Source organism: Herpailurus yagouaroundi, unplaced genomic scaffold, assembly GCF_014898765.1.
Source record: "Herpailurus yagouaroundi ecotype Mexico unplaced genomic scaffold, PumYag 142, whole genome shotgun sequence".
NCBI classification, from domain to species: Eukaryota; Metazoa; Chordata; class Mammalia; order Carnivora; family Felidae; genus Herpailurus; species Herpailurus yagouaroundi.
The window spans coordinates 14,879,024-14,895,427 of NW_024412397.1; the positions used below are offsets into that span (position 1 = coordinate 14,879,024).

Below are 16,404 nucleotides of genomic sequence, written 5' to 3' on the forward strand. Positions count from 1 at the left end.
TGGGAAATGAGTGGCGGAGAAACCAGCAGGGAGAACCAAATATAGCCCATCCGGGACCTCCAGGAGCCAAGTCGGGGTGCGTGGGGGCTGGGCTGAGGGCGAGGCGCAGACCTAGCAGGAGGGGAAATGAGGCCCTGAGAGGCTAGGCTCGAAATATATTTAGGAAGCTCCAAAACACACGTCTGTATTTTGTTTGGCCTCTTGAGCACCCGCCGCTGTAATTGCACGACGAAGGCGGCCGTCCAGGTGGAGGACACTTGCGGAGTGGAGGTGGCTCCTAGCGCTACCCGTCCCAAAGGTGTGGTGGACAAAGCGAAAGGGAGGAAGGCGTTGATCTTCCTGCTCCCCCACCCCTGGCTTGGTGAGCCACGAGGTGTTCCAAGGAGCCCGCCTTCGCGGTTGAAATCTCCTTCGGATAAAATAAGTCCTTGTTTGATGTTTAAGGATTTTTTCTTTTTTTTTTTCTGGATGACCCACTGTCATCGTAAGACGTAAGGCCAGCAGTGTGTGCGACTCGTTTCTCCTTTGGGTGGTCGTCGAGGCCTGTGGGTTTTCTGGCCCGGACCCTGTATGGCTGCTGAGACTTGGAGTGCATTTTTTATAGAATCGTGGGGTGGGGTCGGGGGGGGGGGGGGCTCCTTGTGATCTACTGGGAGCGGAGAGCATGAGTAGGACAGGATGCCTTCTTTGCCACTGGATTTATTAATTCCTGCGTACCTAACACTCACTGCAAACATTTCGCATGATAAAAGTTATTCTGACATCACACAGGCTTCCTGGGCTATCAGACTGCTTGCGGGGAAGGTATTGATCAAATGCAGACGAGCCTCTGGTGGAGGCAAAGTCAAGATGAGGTGGAATCTTGGAGGGCCGTGCTCTGTCCTGGTGTTTTCTGATTCACCTTCCATTTATAAATCCAGATAACCACACTTAATACACTCCTCCCTGAGGTTCTATCAGCATTGATGAGGTTTTGGCAAAAGCTTGGACAGATAAGTGTGAAAATAGGGAGTATTCTTATTAATATTGAAGTTCTGCTGATTAACAGATGAATTTAGATGTCTCCTTACTGACAGATCCCCTGTCTCCCTTAATTTCTGTCCCCACCGCCATATCCCAGACGGGGAACTCATTTCTCTGGACTGTAAGAGTGGGTACCCTTACCTCCTGGCTTTTCCACCCCAATCCATATTACAAAATGCTGATACCCTCAGGACAGTAGGCCGTTTTAATTGTTCATTCCCTTGCTTAATACGGAATGGCTTTCAGTGGCTTCTGCTTTTTGGGGACGAAGTTCCTATTTTTTTAGTCTTCCCTTTAAAGTTTTCCCCACCTAGACCCCAGACTTCATGTCCATCCCTGACTTTGGCTCTGCCTGACTTGAAAATGCCACACTAGCTGGATGGTTAACACACTATTCCCCCCAAATGCTTTGCATAGCCTGTTTTAAAATTCTGGAATATTCCATAGCCTGCAATGTCCTCTCCCTATACTCTGTCATTGAAGGTGTGACTGGCTCTTAACTCTTCTAAAAAATTTAAGTCTGTCTCCTTAGCCCATCGCAATCCTTCACTTCTTCCAGGTTCTCTGACAAAATTGCCTACATCTCTCATTTCATTCAACATTCATTCATTCGTTCCACAAAGGGCACTTATCATAGATTGTCTTGAATTATCACCTGAGATTGAGGTGTCTTTTTCTTTCTGTTTAATTGCAAGGAACGGAAACCCACTCAAGCTACTTCACGTAAAGGGAGATACAGTGAAACGATGTCCCAGGATGGGAATGGGACTTTTCCAGGCTCTGCTCAGCTGGGGGGAAGGGTGAGGGATCTGGCTTCCTCCAGGGGGACCTTCGAGCTGGTGGATGTAGGGACTGAAACCAGCAAGATCTCCTTTCTCTTGCAGGCTCCTCAGAGATGAACACTGGATGAGGTTTGAACCTATTTTGTATTCCCCACCATGTGCATACAGCATAAGGGCTCAATAAATACTCAGTCATTGATGAATCTTTGACAGCACAGAAATGATTTCGACCCACTGTGATAAAGGAATTATGGATGTTTTTGGTCATAGACCTACGGGAAGTTAAGAAGAAGAAAACTTCTTTTTAAGAGCTTCCCCTACTTGCATTAATAATGATTAAATATCGAATCAAATTAGAGTTGCCAGGCTGCATTGTACATCTCAGTGGTTGGGAAGTGAACATTCTCACTGAGGGTCATCATTCTAAGAAAATGAATCGTTATTGGTAGTCTGTTTTTTGATTTTAGTTTGTCTGCTTCTTCCAAAACAGTAACAAAACAAACAAAAATGTCTTCTCCTTTGTGACATATAGCAAGCCGTGTTAGAACTTTACATCCCATAATCTCAAGGCCACCCCACAATCTCAAGAAACAGACTGCTGTTTGGGTTGAATCTTAGCGGGTGACAGTTGCCCACAACTGACTACCATGTCTCCCTTTGTAATGAGCTTTAAGCCATAAATGCCTTCGTGATGGACCTCTGGTTTGCCTCGCCTCTTTTGATTTTGGAATACTCATTCACATGATAGAAACTTTGGTTTAACACTTGGAATGCTTGATCATCATGGATAGCGTTATTATGAAAGAGGAAATGTGTTCAGCTGCTTGAAGAAAATGGCCAGGAATACATTGACGTGAAAATAATGTTCTCAGTTTGAGGGATAATGAATGGAGCAGAGATAAATGTCTCAAAAACAAAGTGTTTGGTGTGATATTCTCTTCCAGTTGTGTTGCTCTGGGATGGGTTTGTAAACTGCTTCCTTGCAGGTTAAAAGGGGTTGGAGAAAAACGTGGATAGATCTCTGTACCTTGTTTAGAGAATTTGCCCCTTTGTTGCATGAGACATAAGGATTATGGTCATTTTAAGTGAATAATAGCTAATTCAACCATACAGGTAGAGAGCCATCCTTATCTGGGGCAAGAACTTGTCCATCCAGTCCTACTTCATCAGGCTAACATGTAAGAAACCGAAGGTAGGAATCCATCTATTCACCTCTGGTGATGGGTAAAATGGCATTTGAAACACTGAGAATCAGTGACTTAAATTTTTTTTGTAAGGTTTATTCATTTCTCAGAGACAGACACAGCGTGAGTGGGGGAAGGGCAGAGAGAGAGAGGGAGACACAGAATCTGAAACAGGCTCTAGGCTCTGAGCTGTCCGCAAAGAGCCCGATACGGGGCTCGAACTCATGGACCGCGAGACCACGATCTGAGCCGAAGTCAGACATTTAACTGACTGAGCCACCCAGGGCACCTGGGCATGAAAATCAGTGACTAAACTCCATGTTAGATATAAAATTGTGTATATTAATTTTATTCAAATACTCAGTGCCTGCCATTTGCTGGGCACAATTCTGTACAATTCTAAGTAAAATCCTTGCCTTTCCTTAGCTTAAGGTACAAACTTGTAATCAATTTGGTTTTCTGCCTTGTATTTTTTGTAATGGTAAAGCTAACAGGGGACAGAATAAACCAAATGCATCTGATACTCTTCTCTCTCAATTCTTGATCCCTTACCATCCATACCCACCTTACTTGATCCTAATTTAGTTAAGTGATTAAAACCATGGAATTTTTGAAGCAAGATGGATTTGGGTTCAAGTGTTGGCTGTGCTGTAATGACTTTGAGTAAATAAGGTCTGACTGGGCCTTGGTTTCTTCATCTGGAAAATGGAGGGGCAGTCAGTCTCATTGACTTATTTAAGAGTAAGTCAGATCATTTACATAAGGTGCTTAGCGTGTTTCCCTGTGCATTGTAAACACTACATAATGGCGGCTATTATTAATGTCTGTTTTATTTAGCATCTACCATCCACCAGTCTTGGTGTTCAGTTCTGGAAATCTCAGGATGAATAGTTGCGCTCTGAACTGAAGAAGCTCGTTAACCAGCCAAGAGGATAACCACATCTAAGTAACTACGGCCTTTGGCATTTTTATGAGGATTTGCTTTGTATGTCATGTCATTGGAGTCTTGTCATTGGAGAGTCTCTGTAAAGCTTTGCTTAAATGATGTGGGGTTTAAAAGGATAGGCCTTCTCAGGAGGAAGCTGGAGGAAGCAGGGAGGCTGTGAGACCACCTGCAGGGAACTCAGACTTTCCCAGACACCCCTCCTGTGGCCTCGCTCCTCCCAGGCAAAGCGAGGGTCTGGTTTCCTAGGGTCTGGTTTCCTGGGATGTAGGATGACACAGTGACTCAGCTTGGCCAGGACTAAGAGGATGCCCAGGTTGAGGGACTTTCTGTTTTAAGACCAGAACAGCCCCAGGAAACCTAGGATGAGTTAATCACCCTACTTAGGGGTCCTGTCCTGGTTCTGTGACTGTCTTAGCATCCTGAAGCAGGCTTTGGGGACACTTCACATGGTTATAGATGCAGCCATCCTCAGAAAGGAGGTAGGAGAGAACAGGACAGGATAAGACTGCAGAAGGCCAGCGTGGCTTTGTCAGTCGTTTTATTTATGGATCTTTTTTTGGAATGGGATCTTTATTATTATTATTGCCATCTTTATTAAAGAAGAGATCTCTTTAGCACAGGCAGGAAGGAAAACTGGACTATACAACGTAAAGGTAAAGTTAATGGGATCTTTTAAAAATGCTCTACAAACCACGGTATTTGCTGTGCCTGGTAGGGTTGTTGCACAGGGCTTGGGGCACCGTTGACATTCAATAAATACTTGTTGAGGGACTGGTGGAGTTTCATCTTTGAGAGCTGGGTTCCAGTTCAGGGCTGGGTTGCTGATCTTTGTAGGATTTCAGTCTGGGCCCTTTGACAGCTGATTTGAAAATGCATACACCTAGATCTGCTCTGGGTTCCTTTGTTGTGCAGATAACTCGTGTTTTTATGTATGAGCTTATGTTCTTCTTGCCTGTTTTTTTTTTTTTCTTCTTGGTGGAACCATGTGATGCTAGCTGATGAGTTGCCGTGTCTTTTTGTTTGCAGCTAAGGATGCTTCTGGAATGCACACATGCTGTGAACATAACAGTAGTGTGATAGGAGTGCTTGTGTGCACAGTGCCCAGTGCTTCCCTCCCAGAGTTGAGGGAGAGATTTCCCGAGGAGTCTGTTCACTCCAGCGGGGGGTGGGGGGGTGGGGGAAGGTGGGGGTTTGGGGGGTGGGGTTGGGGGGCGGGAAGGGAACTGGGCCACTCTACTGAGTGGAGATAGCTGGAGCCTGGGCTCCAATTTGCCGACATTTCCTCTTCCTGAATCTCCATTACTAACACCTGGGATTGATGGCAACCGATAAGGCCCTTGGATAAGCCACAGATTGTTCTAGTCTTTAGCTGATGCCTCCAGTGATAACCCTTTGTGTTCTGTTTCTTTTTGGGAAGTGTAACTATTTATCTGGGGATGTTAGGACCTGCAGCAAATTGCCAGAAACAGTAATTAGCTTGGTAGGTCTGCAAAAACCCCATGCACATAGCACCTGAGGGCAATTGCTAGACATTCACGTCTCAGATTCCTGTGTAATCACTTCATGCACTGAGAAATCGTATTCATTTATGTTCCTGATAAGCTAGATTTCTTCGTGGGCTATTGCTTCACCTGAGAAAAAGGTAAATGGTTTGTCTATGGAAGGGGAAACTCACAGGCAAGCAGAATTCGTTTTCTAAATTGCCTTTATTTCTACACACGGATGCTAAATATTAGTTGAGAGAGTTAGTGTTTCTTTGCAGAATCACCCGCTCTCTTTTTTTTTTTTTTCCAACAGTGGAGTCAGAGCTATCAAAAACAAATCGTTCACACATCTTGAGTTATGTCAAAATAATAATACACAAGGTATTTGAGAATCGCATCTTACCTCAGTCATTCATTCCTACAAGGAGGTCTTTGATTTGCCAGGAAAAAAAATGCCTTCACCAAGGAGTTAAAAAGAATATGTTAGATTTTACCCCCAGATTTATTACATCTTATTTGTGGAACCTGTCCGTGGAGAGCGCCAAACCCTGTCTTTAAGTTGCTCCTTAAAATAACACCCTCAGGAATCAAGGCTAGTCTGGAATGGAAATTGAAAAACGGATGCTGTCCAGACAGTTTAGAATTCCTTGTAAATTAGGAAGGCAGTGGTAATCAATTTGGAAGCGTAAATGTGATTCGGCCTCGGTTCTCTGGTTGCCTTGGCTTTCATTTTGCTCCTTGTCCTTGACTCATGGCAAAGGGCATCGCCATTAGATTCTGTTGCTACTCTTTCTAAAGGTGAATGGGCTTCACATGGATGTCCACTTAGAACAGCCTAGAAGTGGGTTGTTCTCGCTGCAGGAGGAAGCAGTTCTGCACGGGCTGATGTTCCTCTGGTTCTGGAGTTCACTTCCCTCGGTTTAACTTCTCCTTTGAGATTCTGACTTGTAGAGAAACAAATTTCTTCCTTTTATGAGGCTTTTTAGTGCTAGGTGACTGGTGTCGCTCGATATAATCTATAGTACTTAACAACTAAATACACTTTGTTTTCCCAGAGCTGATCACAGCGAAAATGAGAAAAGGAGAGAGAGGGACAACAGTTTGAGGGAGGAAAGGCGAGTTAAAGCAAATAACGGGGTAAATAATTGTGTAGGAGCGTGGTATTTTCTAAACTCAATTTTAGCTGCAAAGTCAAGAACAACTGTTGTTTACATGGTGCTATTGGCTTCGTAATTAAAAGCATCTTGCCCAAAGCAAATTGACGTTGTTATTAATAATGCATGTTCTACGAAATGACATGGACGTTTATCAGATGCTTCCCTTCCCAGACTGTGTTGGATTCCACAGTGTTTGGATTGACAACTGAAAGAAAGTTGGGGGGCGGGGGATGGAGGAGATACCTATAGAGCAGAGGTAACAGATAATGTTTATCATAGGCTCCAGGAACAGCCCTAACTGCTTTAAGCATGCTCTCTGAGAGGCGGTAGATCCTGGAAAGTTAGGTGTCTTGCCCAAGGTCACCTGGTGAGTTTATGTCAGAGCTGAGTTAGGCATTTGTGTGCTCTGTGCTCTGATCCACAGCCTGGGAGCCGCATTCACAGCCGAGATTTGGGATTGAAAAAAAAAAAAATGCGTTAGCGCTTTTTTAAAAAATGAGTTCGGTGTAATATAATTTAAAAAGAGATCTGACTGCTGCGCTGTTGCGCTGTTCTGTCTCTGGGAACCAAGATGGATGATTTGGGTTCACATCTGCCTCAATCAGTTTGATGTTGACTTTGAGGCCGCATGGTTTGGAGAGTCGGTGATGGGATCTGTTGGGAAATTTTCAGTGAGATTTCCGACTGTTATCTGAGCTTTGCCCTGTGCTAACAAGTTTCTATGTAGTTTGGTGGTGTGAATTGTTCCTTGAAGGGCCACTTGACTGAGAGCCAGTGCGTGTAGCTGGGAGCTTAAGACTTTCATGAATATGTTACTAGAAACATTGTTTGAACAAAAAAACATTTCTTACAACCCCTTCTCCCCTGGTTAGTGTTCTGCCCAACACCAAAAGGGGAATAGATCATATCCTTTCATATCGCCATTCCTTTGTTCATATAGTTTCCTTGTCCTGGAGTGCCTTGTCTGCCTGTCCCCCCACTGCCCCTTCCCACTAAACACCATGTCTGGATGGAAAGCTGTAAGTATATGCTTGCTTCAAGACTTCCTACTCATTCCACCGCCTTACGGATTCTCCTCCAGCTATCTCAGGAAGAAGCAAGAATTAGTTTTGCTTCTATTTGTTCTTAATTTTTATTTTGTTTTATTTTAGAGAGAGAGGGGGGAGAGAACCTTAAGCAGCCTCCCTGCCCAGCACAGAGCCCACACGGGGCTCGATCCCATGACCCTGGGATCATGGCCTGAGCTGAAAATCAAGAGTCGGACACTCAACCGACTGAGCCACCCAGGCGCCCACCCCTCCCATTTGTTCTTTGTAATCCCACTTACCTCTGTGTGTGATAATTTTGTATGTGGTTACCTCCCTGCTCCACTGAGAATTCTCTGACTGCAGGGACCTTGTCTCGTTCAGGAGTTTGGATGAATGGATGAAAGGATGAACAAGTGAATGAACAAACTTGATATGTGGATTTGTTGGGATGGATTAGAGTGTATCTCCATGAAAAATGGTGGTAGACCTGAGCATTGACATGTCATTTGATTTTGGTGACTGGTTAGAGGCTTAGCAGAATCTCGACAGTATTGATATTTGGGACTGGATAATTATTTGTTGTGGGGAGACTGACCTGTGCACTGTGGGGTGTTTAGTAGCATCCCTGGGCCCTACCCACTAGATGCCAATTGCCTCGTTGTAACAATCAAAGATGTTTCCAGACATTTGCAATCTTTCTGGTCGTCAGGCCAGCTGCAGGGAGAGTGGGGGAGAACCGTGAGGCCCCAGGGTATGATGGAGCCACGAGATCGAAGAAGCCTGGGTCCTGAATGACTGAGTAGAGGAGAACCTCCCTTAGCAAGCTGCATTGGAATGCAGTGTGAAGAAGTGATGAAAACATTTATTGCATTAGACCAGTGAGATTTGGGGGTGCTTTATTCAGGCAGGCAGTCCACCCTGCCTAACCTTCCCTGACATTTGGATGAAGAGACCTTGTTGGAGCGCCCATGCCCATATTCCAGGTAGTAAGTAAAAACAGACGTTCCAGCCATGGAAAAAGGGACAGATATTTTTGTTTGTTCTTGTATAGCATCAGTCTTAGTGCTCTTAAGTCTTTTAATTTCTGTATTTTGTCAGAAAATGAGATAATGATAAATGTGACTTTGTTATTTCCACCACTCTGGTAATTCTGACCTGTGAATGTTGAGCTATAAATAACTTTAGTAAAAAGTAATAAAACATCAAATGTCCTAGCAGGTTTCACTTCACTGTATATGTGTGTCTGGAATGCAAGCTCAAGTTGAGATATTTGTGGCAATTTATGTCTAACGCATTGTAACATTTTTGGGGAGAAAAATGACAGATGTTGATACCCTACAGCCACAGCTGTTCCCCACACCATGAACTAATAAGTCTCTGTATGATGCGATGGGCTTTGAAACGGACTCGTATACGCTTAGTCCAGCCGAATGCTGTAGATTGGTGCCCAAAAGCTTGCTTATCAGACAGAATTCAGTGCATAGTTCTCGATTTCTTTTGCAGCAATTAATTGTATCTGTGGTTGTGTCTACACAGAGCCACTGACCAAAATGCGTGAGTCAGACGGTTTTGTTTGGCATCCGTCTGGAGGACAACAGCGGGGTTGTTTGTGGGAGACAATGGCTGTTTGTGGGTGAGCCCTGCGGTGGCTGAGGGCTTTGTGTTTGGTTCAGTGGTCGAGGTGCCTGCTCTGTTTGCACAGCGTCCCCTCTGTGGTACAAAGAGCCACCCCTGCTGAATTTCACCCTACCTGTCAGTCGGTCAGAGAATTCCTGTCGGGAAGTAGAGTAAATGCGGATTGACGATTTTAAGATGGGAGAGGCCCCCTTTCGAGTTAGAGATCCTCTTAGGCGTCTTAACTACCAAATAGCAGATTCTTGTGTTTTTCCCCCATAGAGAACGCCTTCCAGTAATAAGACTAACTTACATGGATGGCACTGATTATATGTCAGGCTCTGAGTGTTGTGTATGAGGTGTGTGCATAATTCTCGCTGCAGTCTGAAGGGGAAGGTACTTTTAATATCTCCATTTTAATTTGTCGACAAGAAACTGAGGCTCCGTGACTTGCCCAAGGTCACAAAGTGAGTAAATGCCAGAGCGCGGATTAGAACTCAGCCACAAATGGCTCCAGAGTTTGGGCCGTCGGCCACTGCGGTGTGCTGCCTCAGATTCTTCATTCTGTTCAGGAGACTCCCTTTCTCTGAGATGTTCCGTATTTTCATGAATCCAGCAAGCATCTGTATATGATGCTTATGAAGAGTTAGTGATAGGACTGCTTTATTTTTGCATTGTTTGAGCATAATTTCCCAATTGAGCTGTCAACCGATACTCTTGGGTCTTCTAGAACTCTTGGCACAATGCTTCCTTGTAAGAAGGGTACTAACGTAGCGCGTTGGCTTGATTATTTTCACACAGAGATGTTCCTTTTGGAGGTCACCTCTGTCGGGGTAAGAACACATGTACACAAGGGACTCACGTGCCAGGTGATACTGGATGAAGTGATACTGGGACTCGGAGGGGAGAGATTACTCTGGCTAAAGGATTTAACGTAGCTTCATGCAAGGTGATGCTCTTGAAGTGCAGGTAGTAATCCAGGCGTGCGGGTGGTAGAATGACATTCCAGCAGCAGCAAGGTGACAGGGGAGCGTGGATGTTGTCTTCCGGACACCAGATAATGCTTTATGACTACAGCGTGGAGGATGTGAGCCGGATTGGTCAGAAAAGGATTGGAATAGCTGGTGGGAAGGTGGGGGGAGGGGGGACTTTGGGACTTGTTTGGTTGGAAGTCATTGATGGTTTGGGGGCTGGGGATCATGTGGGTTTGAAGCTGTGCTTTTGGAAGCTTCATCTGGCAGCAGTCAGTGTGGATTGGAAAAGACAAAGCTGGGGAGACCAGCTGGGGTCCAGAAAAGACGTAGTGAACACCTGCACCCCAGGAAGAGGGCCACAGGAACAGAAAGGATGCACGAATGTGAGAGACATGTCAGAGACAAATTTAGTGGAATTTTGGAGACCGGTTCAATGAGAGGTGGGAGGTGAATGGGTTTTCAAGTCTGGGGTACTGGGTGAATAACAGTAGCAACTGTAAAATTACATGGAAAAGACCAGATTTGGAGGAGATCAAGAGTTCTCTTTGGAAACGGCATTTGGAAGAGAGGTCAGAGCTGTACCTTTGAGAATAATCCACATCCAGATGGCCGTTGTGAGTCTGAGGTCGAACCGTGTTGCCAAGTGGGAGAGAGAGCCTCTGCGAGCTGGCTGTGAAGGATCGTAGGTCGAAAGGGAGGTGGGAACAAAGAAAACACATTTGTTTTCTGGAGCAGAGGATACTTGCATGTATTGAGAACTAAGAGTGACTTCGTGTCATAGTGTAGCTTAACTTACATGTATTATTCCCGAATTGATTGTGATTTCTCCTAGACTTAAGATATTTGAGCTCTTTTCCATGCATGTAAATAGCGCATGAAGAGTGGTCCACATGGGGCCCTGCCTGGAATACTGGGAATCCGGATGGACGATGCTCGGCTCATCTGAACCGGCTAACTCACCTGCCCCTGGGCAAGCGCAGGCTGCCTTCCTCTCGTTGCCTCCTTGAGGATTCTTGCCTTCTCTTTTTTCCTCCGTCCTTCTGTTCAAATCCTGACTCTTCCTTTGATACCCTGTTCAAATCCCATTTCTGAATCCCTGATGATCGCTACCAAAAATGACCATCGCTGCTTCCCTACCTCTTGCAGACCTAGCATAGGTCCCGGGGGCGGCCAGCTGCTGACTGACGATAGATGTGGGTTCTGGGAGGGCTGTGCCTACCTCGCGCATCTCTGCATCTCAGGGACCTGGCTTATTTTTTCCCACCATGTTGTCACAAGCTGTTGTCATATAAACTGTTAACCTTCTGTCTCTCACTGGGTCTTCATCTCCTTAGAGACTGCAGTGATCTAACGCTTTCTTACATCTCCCCCACTATTTTGGATATGGTATCTTAATGCTACTAGTTGCTTAAGGACTGGATCATTGGGAAGTTTTCTTTTCTCTTTGGGGTCCTGTATCTTGGTAGTTGAGTCTCGTATTGGCAATTGGAAGTATGATATGTCGGTTACCACCCCTGGCTTAGCTTGTATTCTACTCAGAAGATATATTGACTGTCTTGATTGATTCTTCTCTCTCTGGTCAGTTAACGCGCTGTGAAACTAACAGCAAGGGGATCGTACGGGGGCAAATGGCCCTGTAGTGTGGCCTTCGGTTTCATGGAAGAAGTTGAGGGTAGATTTTCAGGAACCAAAATATACTTGGAGCCTAAATGGGTAGGACAGTAGTAGAGGCCTGAAATTAGTTTTTCTATTTCTAAAATTAAATTAATGAGATGAAATTCATTTAGCATAGTGTGTGGAGTGCTCACAAATATACAGAGTAAAGCTTCGTGTTTAGATAGATGAGGAAAATCTTTTGGGGACAGGAGAGGCTTTCCTTTTCCTTTTCCTTTTTTTTTTTTTTTTTTGTCAGACACCTAACCGACCGAGCCACCCAGATACCCCTCTTTTGTTTTTTATTTTTTATTTTTGAGAGAGAAACAAAGAGACAGAGCACGAGCGGGGAGGGGCAGAGAGAGAGGGAGACACAGAATCCGAAGCAGGCTCCAGGCTCCGAGCTGTCAGCACAGAGCCCGAGTGGGGCTCGAACTCACGAACTGCGAGATCATGACCCGAGCTGAAGTCGGCCGCTTAGCCGACTGAGCCACCTAGAGGCGCCTCCTTTTCCTTTTGTGGAGTTTGTTTACTAGTATGATCTCTGCCCCATCAGTCTCAAAAACTCTAGTATTCAGTGCCGATTAGTTCGAATCTGGTGCCCTGCGCTCTGCTCTAGCTGGTCCCGTGGTCTCAGAAAATGAGTCTGCTTTCTTTGGGTTGTGGAGAAGGAAGGAACTTTATAGACTGTGTCAGGTAGACTGATGTTCATAAGTGGTGGTTGAATAATCAGTTTAGTACATTGGCCGAAAAAGAAGCAAATGGCAGTGGCATTTGGAGATGACATACGAAGATGGCAACATTTTGATAAAATTTTATTTTGGTTTTTTAAATGTTTGTTTATTTTTGAGAGAGAGAGAGAGAGAGCATGCACCACGAGCGGGGGGAGGGGCAGAGAGAAAGGGAGACAGAAGACCTGAAGTGGGCTCGGAGTGGAGAGCCCAACGTAGGGCTCAAACTCAGCAACTGTGAGATCATGACCCCCGCTGAAGTCTGACGCTTAATGGACTGAGCCACCCAACTGCCCCTATTTTATTGTTTTTAAGTAGGCTCTATGCCCAACGTGGGGCTCGAACTCTCGCCCTCAAGATCCAAGTCTCACGCTCCACCCACTGAGCCAGCCAGGTGCCCCTGGAGTGAAATTTTAAACAGTGAATATCTTTGAATTGACGTTATAAGTTAAAGAAGTAACTGCTAACTTTGCTTGGCGGTAACTGTGTCCAGAGCATTTTGCAAAGCTCTGTGTGAGTTATCCAAGCTAATTATCACGATAATTTAGGAGCAGGTTCCGTGTTTAGCCTCATTTTTTGGATGAGCAAACTGAGACACGGGGAGGTTTGGTAGCTTGGTCAAGATTACGCTGTCGAGTGGCAAAAGCAGCTTGCAAACCCTGAGTGTGATTGGTGACAGCACTGGTAACTGAGAGCGTCACAACACGGTGGTCTTTCCAGACTTCGCCTTAGTAGTTACGGAAAAGTACCAATAAAAAGAAACAGCGGCTATTACAAAGAAAATATACTAAAGATGAAATACGAAAACTTTCAGGGTTTTAATTTCGGTCACTCTGTGCTGTAATCATAATAGAGTTGTAATTAATTATCTTATTGTGGCTATTTTATTTCCATACCAGAAATTCATCTGGAAATTATAGTGCAACAAATAGCTGCCGAAATCATGATGGTAGTAATTATATCCATGACATAATTGTGGAAATATAGAATAATGAGGTTATTTTGAGGGAAGTCCGCGTCAGTAGAATAGTGAATGCTTTTCAAATGTAGAGCAAGCCAGAAAGGAAAGGGGCCTAATTATGGATTTGTAATAATATAATGGAAATAGGTGAGTTTTCAGGAATATTTTGGAGGCTAAAAATTACACTGCTCAGAGTTAATGTGGAACTTTTAACCAGATATTATCAAGGTCATTAGTAATATTTTTGGCTCTGGCGGGTTTTTTTCTTTTTTTTTTTTTATTAAGCATTGTTAATCTCTAGACTATTGTTTTGTGAAGCCTCCCGTTTCTAACATTAGAAGTAACTTATATCCCCAGGTTTGCTGTCTTCCCTGCTGCAGGATCCCTTTACGGAGTTTCCCCGTAAGAGGTTTTATCTTCCGCTGAGAACACCTCCAGATGTCAGGAACTTACAGCGTCCCAAGTAAATTGTTCCACTTTATAGTCAGGAAAAGCTGAGCCCAAATGAGGTAAGTTGGTAGGCCAAGGTCTGCCCTTCAGAGCTGGGCCTTGAGTTAGCCCTGACGGAATGTGCCACGCTGTTCAACCCTGGTCACGCTCCAGGAATCGTTCTGTGTCTACCCCAGCTGCCCAGCCTTTTCTTCTGCTAGTACACTATCAGCAAACCATAGGACCCTTTCAGTGGGATCTTACCCCATGGGCCTGCAGGGTGTCTTTGGTTTTACCATTAGAGATTCATTCCTTGTGGTGTGGTGAAAAGAGCAGGGGGATTGTGGTCTCTTGGTAGACTGAGGGCTGTATCCCTGCCCTGCTAATTCATCAGCCTTGTGATCCTGAGCAAGTCCTTCCGTGTCCTCATTTAAGATGAGACCGGTTAGTACTTACTTCAGAAGGTCATGGTGAAGGTCATGGTTAATGATGATAAGTGATGTGCATGGAGCCCTTGCAAGGTGCCAGGTGCTGTTTTAAGTATTATGTATACGTTCACTTACTTACTTCTCAGAACAGCAGTCTGAGGTAGGAATCAGAGGCAGGCCCAGAGAAAGTAAATGGTATGTCTGAGGGCTGAAGCTGGTATGAAGACAGTTCGTTATAAATTAGTTCCTTTTTCTTTTCCTTTTGGGTTTTGTGTCCATGGATCCTTTGCTAAAATGTGAGCGCCCTCGTGAAGGATGACACAGTCACCTAATCACTTGGATCAAGCATTTGCCAGCCCCACGGGGACGCAGGTGCAGAGAGGGAGTGGGCAGGTATGATGGGGGTGGGGTAGTGGGAGGAGAGAGAGCACCAACACCAGGGCCGGATGGGCGGACACAGGGAGACCTTGAGACACTCCGTTGTACCTGGACCGATTGGCCTTGGATGAAGCTGGCCCCTTGCTTTGGCTTCACTTTTCTTTTTCTTGGATGTGAAGAGGTCAGGTCTCCAAACATGCCGGCAGGAAAATAGGACTTTGGTCCTTTTCTTGCTTGGTTAACCTTACAAGAACTCCTCTCCTTTCCACATCCTTAAATAAAAGGGGGGGGGGGGGAGAAAGAAGAGTGACATCCTGGAGTAAAACCTAAAGGGAGTGGGGATGGGTCGTCATTGGCTGAGACACAGGCCCCGGCCTGGACTCGGGAGCAGTGCGGACGGTGGGGCTGTGAAGTCTCTCCTGAAACGGGGGAGCAAGCCAGCGGTGCAGAGCCTACGGGCGAGGGGACAGACCGGGAAACACGGAAGGAACACTCCGCACTTTCTCTGTTGGGTAGAAGAAAACCAGAGCAGGTGAGGCCACTTAGTTGAAAAGAGCTGTGTGGGAGACAAGGAGACAGAACACATGACATGAAGTGTTTTTTAAAATCCGTCCTTGAGTGTATTTGCGACAATAAATCCCATCCTCAGACTCTGATCAGTAAAGGCTGTTTCTCTTTGGAGTGTGTAGGCCAGTGTCAGGGCCCAAATGACATTTGGCCACCGAAGGGTTCCTGTGTGCTCTCAACTCCACCCCCCACTCTAGCCTCTTTATAATCCTGAAAGCAGGAGATTAGTGTCAAACGTGGGTCCAGTAAAACAGTATTTCCTTACTTCCAAATTATTTCTTTCCAAGAGAGAGCAAGGTTTAGGAGCAGTGGAGAGAGACCATATGACAAGATATGTGGTGAGGCCCAACTTGGGTTGATAGACTTGCCCATCTTTTTTTCCCCATGGATTAAATTCAGCTCAGTGTACAAGCCTCCATCAGAAAATACAGATGCTTGGGGCACCTGGGTGACTCAGTCGGGTAAGCGTCCGACTTCGGCTCAGGTCATGATCCCACTGTTTGTGGGTTCAAGCCCCATGTCAGGCTCTGTGCTAACAGCTCAGAGCCTGGAGCCGGCTTTGGATTCTAGGTCTTACTCTCTCTCTGCCCTCCCTCCTCCCCCGGACCCCCACTCATGCTCTGTCTCTCTCTGTCTCTCAAAGGTGAATAAATGTTAAAAAGTAATAATAAAAGAAAATGTAGATGCTTATAGTGAGTCCTGATTACACTGTCACTGTTGTGATGGTGGCCTGTTCAAGACACATGCTTATAAGCTTTCTTATTTCGTCTTTATATCATTGCTGTGTGTATAGTTAGCAGTTGAAATTTGAGGCTAGAAATTTCCCATGTCTGTGGATTTTACACACTAGGATTTCGTGGTAATTGAAATAGTGAAGACGGGTTTCCTTTAGCGCGTCATCCTTACAAAGAAATGGCGGGCTTAAGATGTTCACGGAACAAACAAGCTTACCTGCAAGGTGTTAGAAGATTCTAAAAATGCTTTCTAAGAATTTCAAATGTTATGAAAGACCTATATTTAAATTTTCAAAAAAGTGTCTATGTTTGAGAGAGAGAGAAACCAAGC

At 45.2% G+C, this 16,404-nt stretch overlaps 1 protein-coding gene across 7 annotated transcripts in view; it reads left to right on the forward strand.

Annotated features, from left to right (window-relative positions):
* RNF152 (ring finger protein 152) overlaps nt 1-16,404 on the forward strand; it is an 82,365-nt gene that overhangs the window by 5,295 nt on the left and 60,666 nt on the right. For 2 of the 7 annotated variants that reach the window (XM_040478651.1, XM_040478652.1), the window contains one exon: nt 3,827-3,935. The exons of 4 other annotated variants lie outside the window; for them this stretch is intronic. The gene's annotated coding sequence lies outside the window, so the exon portion shown is untranslated. Of the gene's footprint in view, nt 1-1,907; nt 3,138-3,826; nt 3,936-16,404 lie in introns of those variants that run through there. One more of the 7 variants, XR_005791558.1, reaches the window with a different exon arrangement.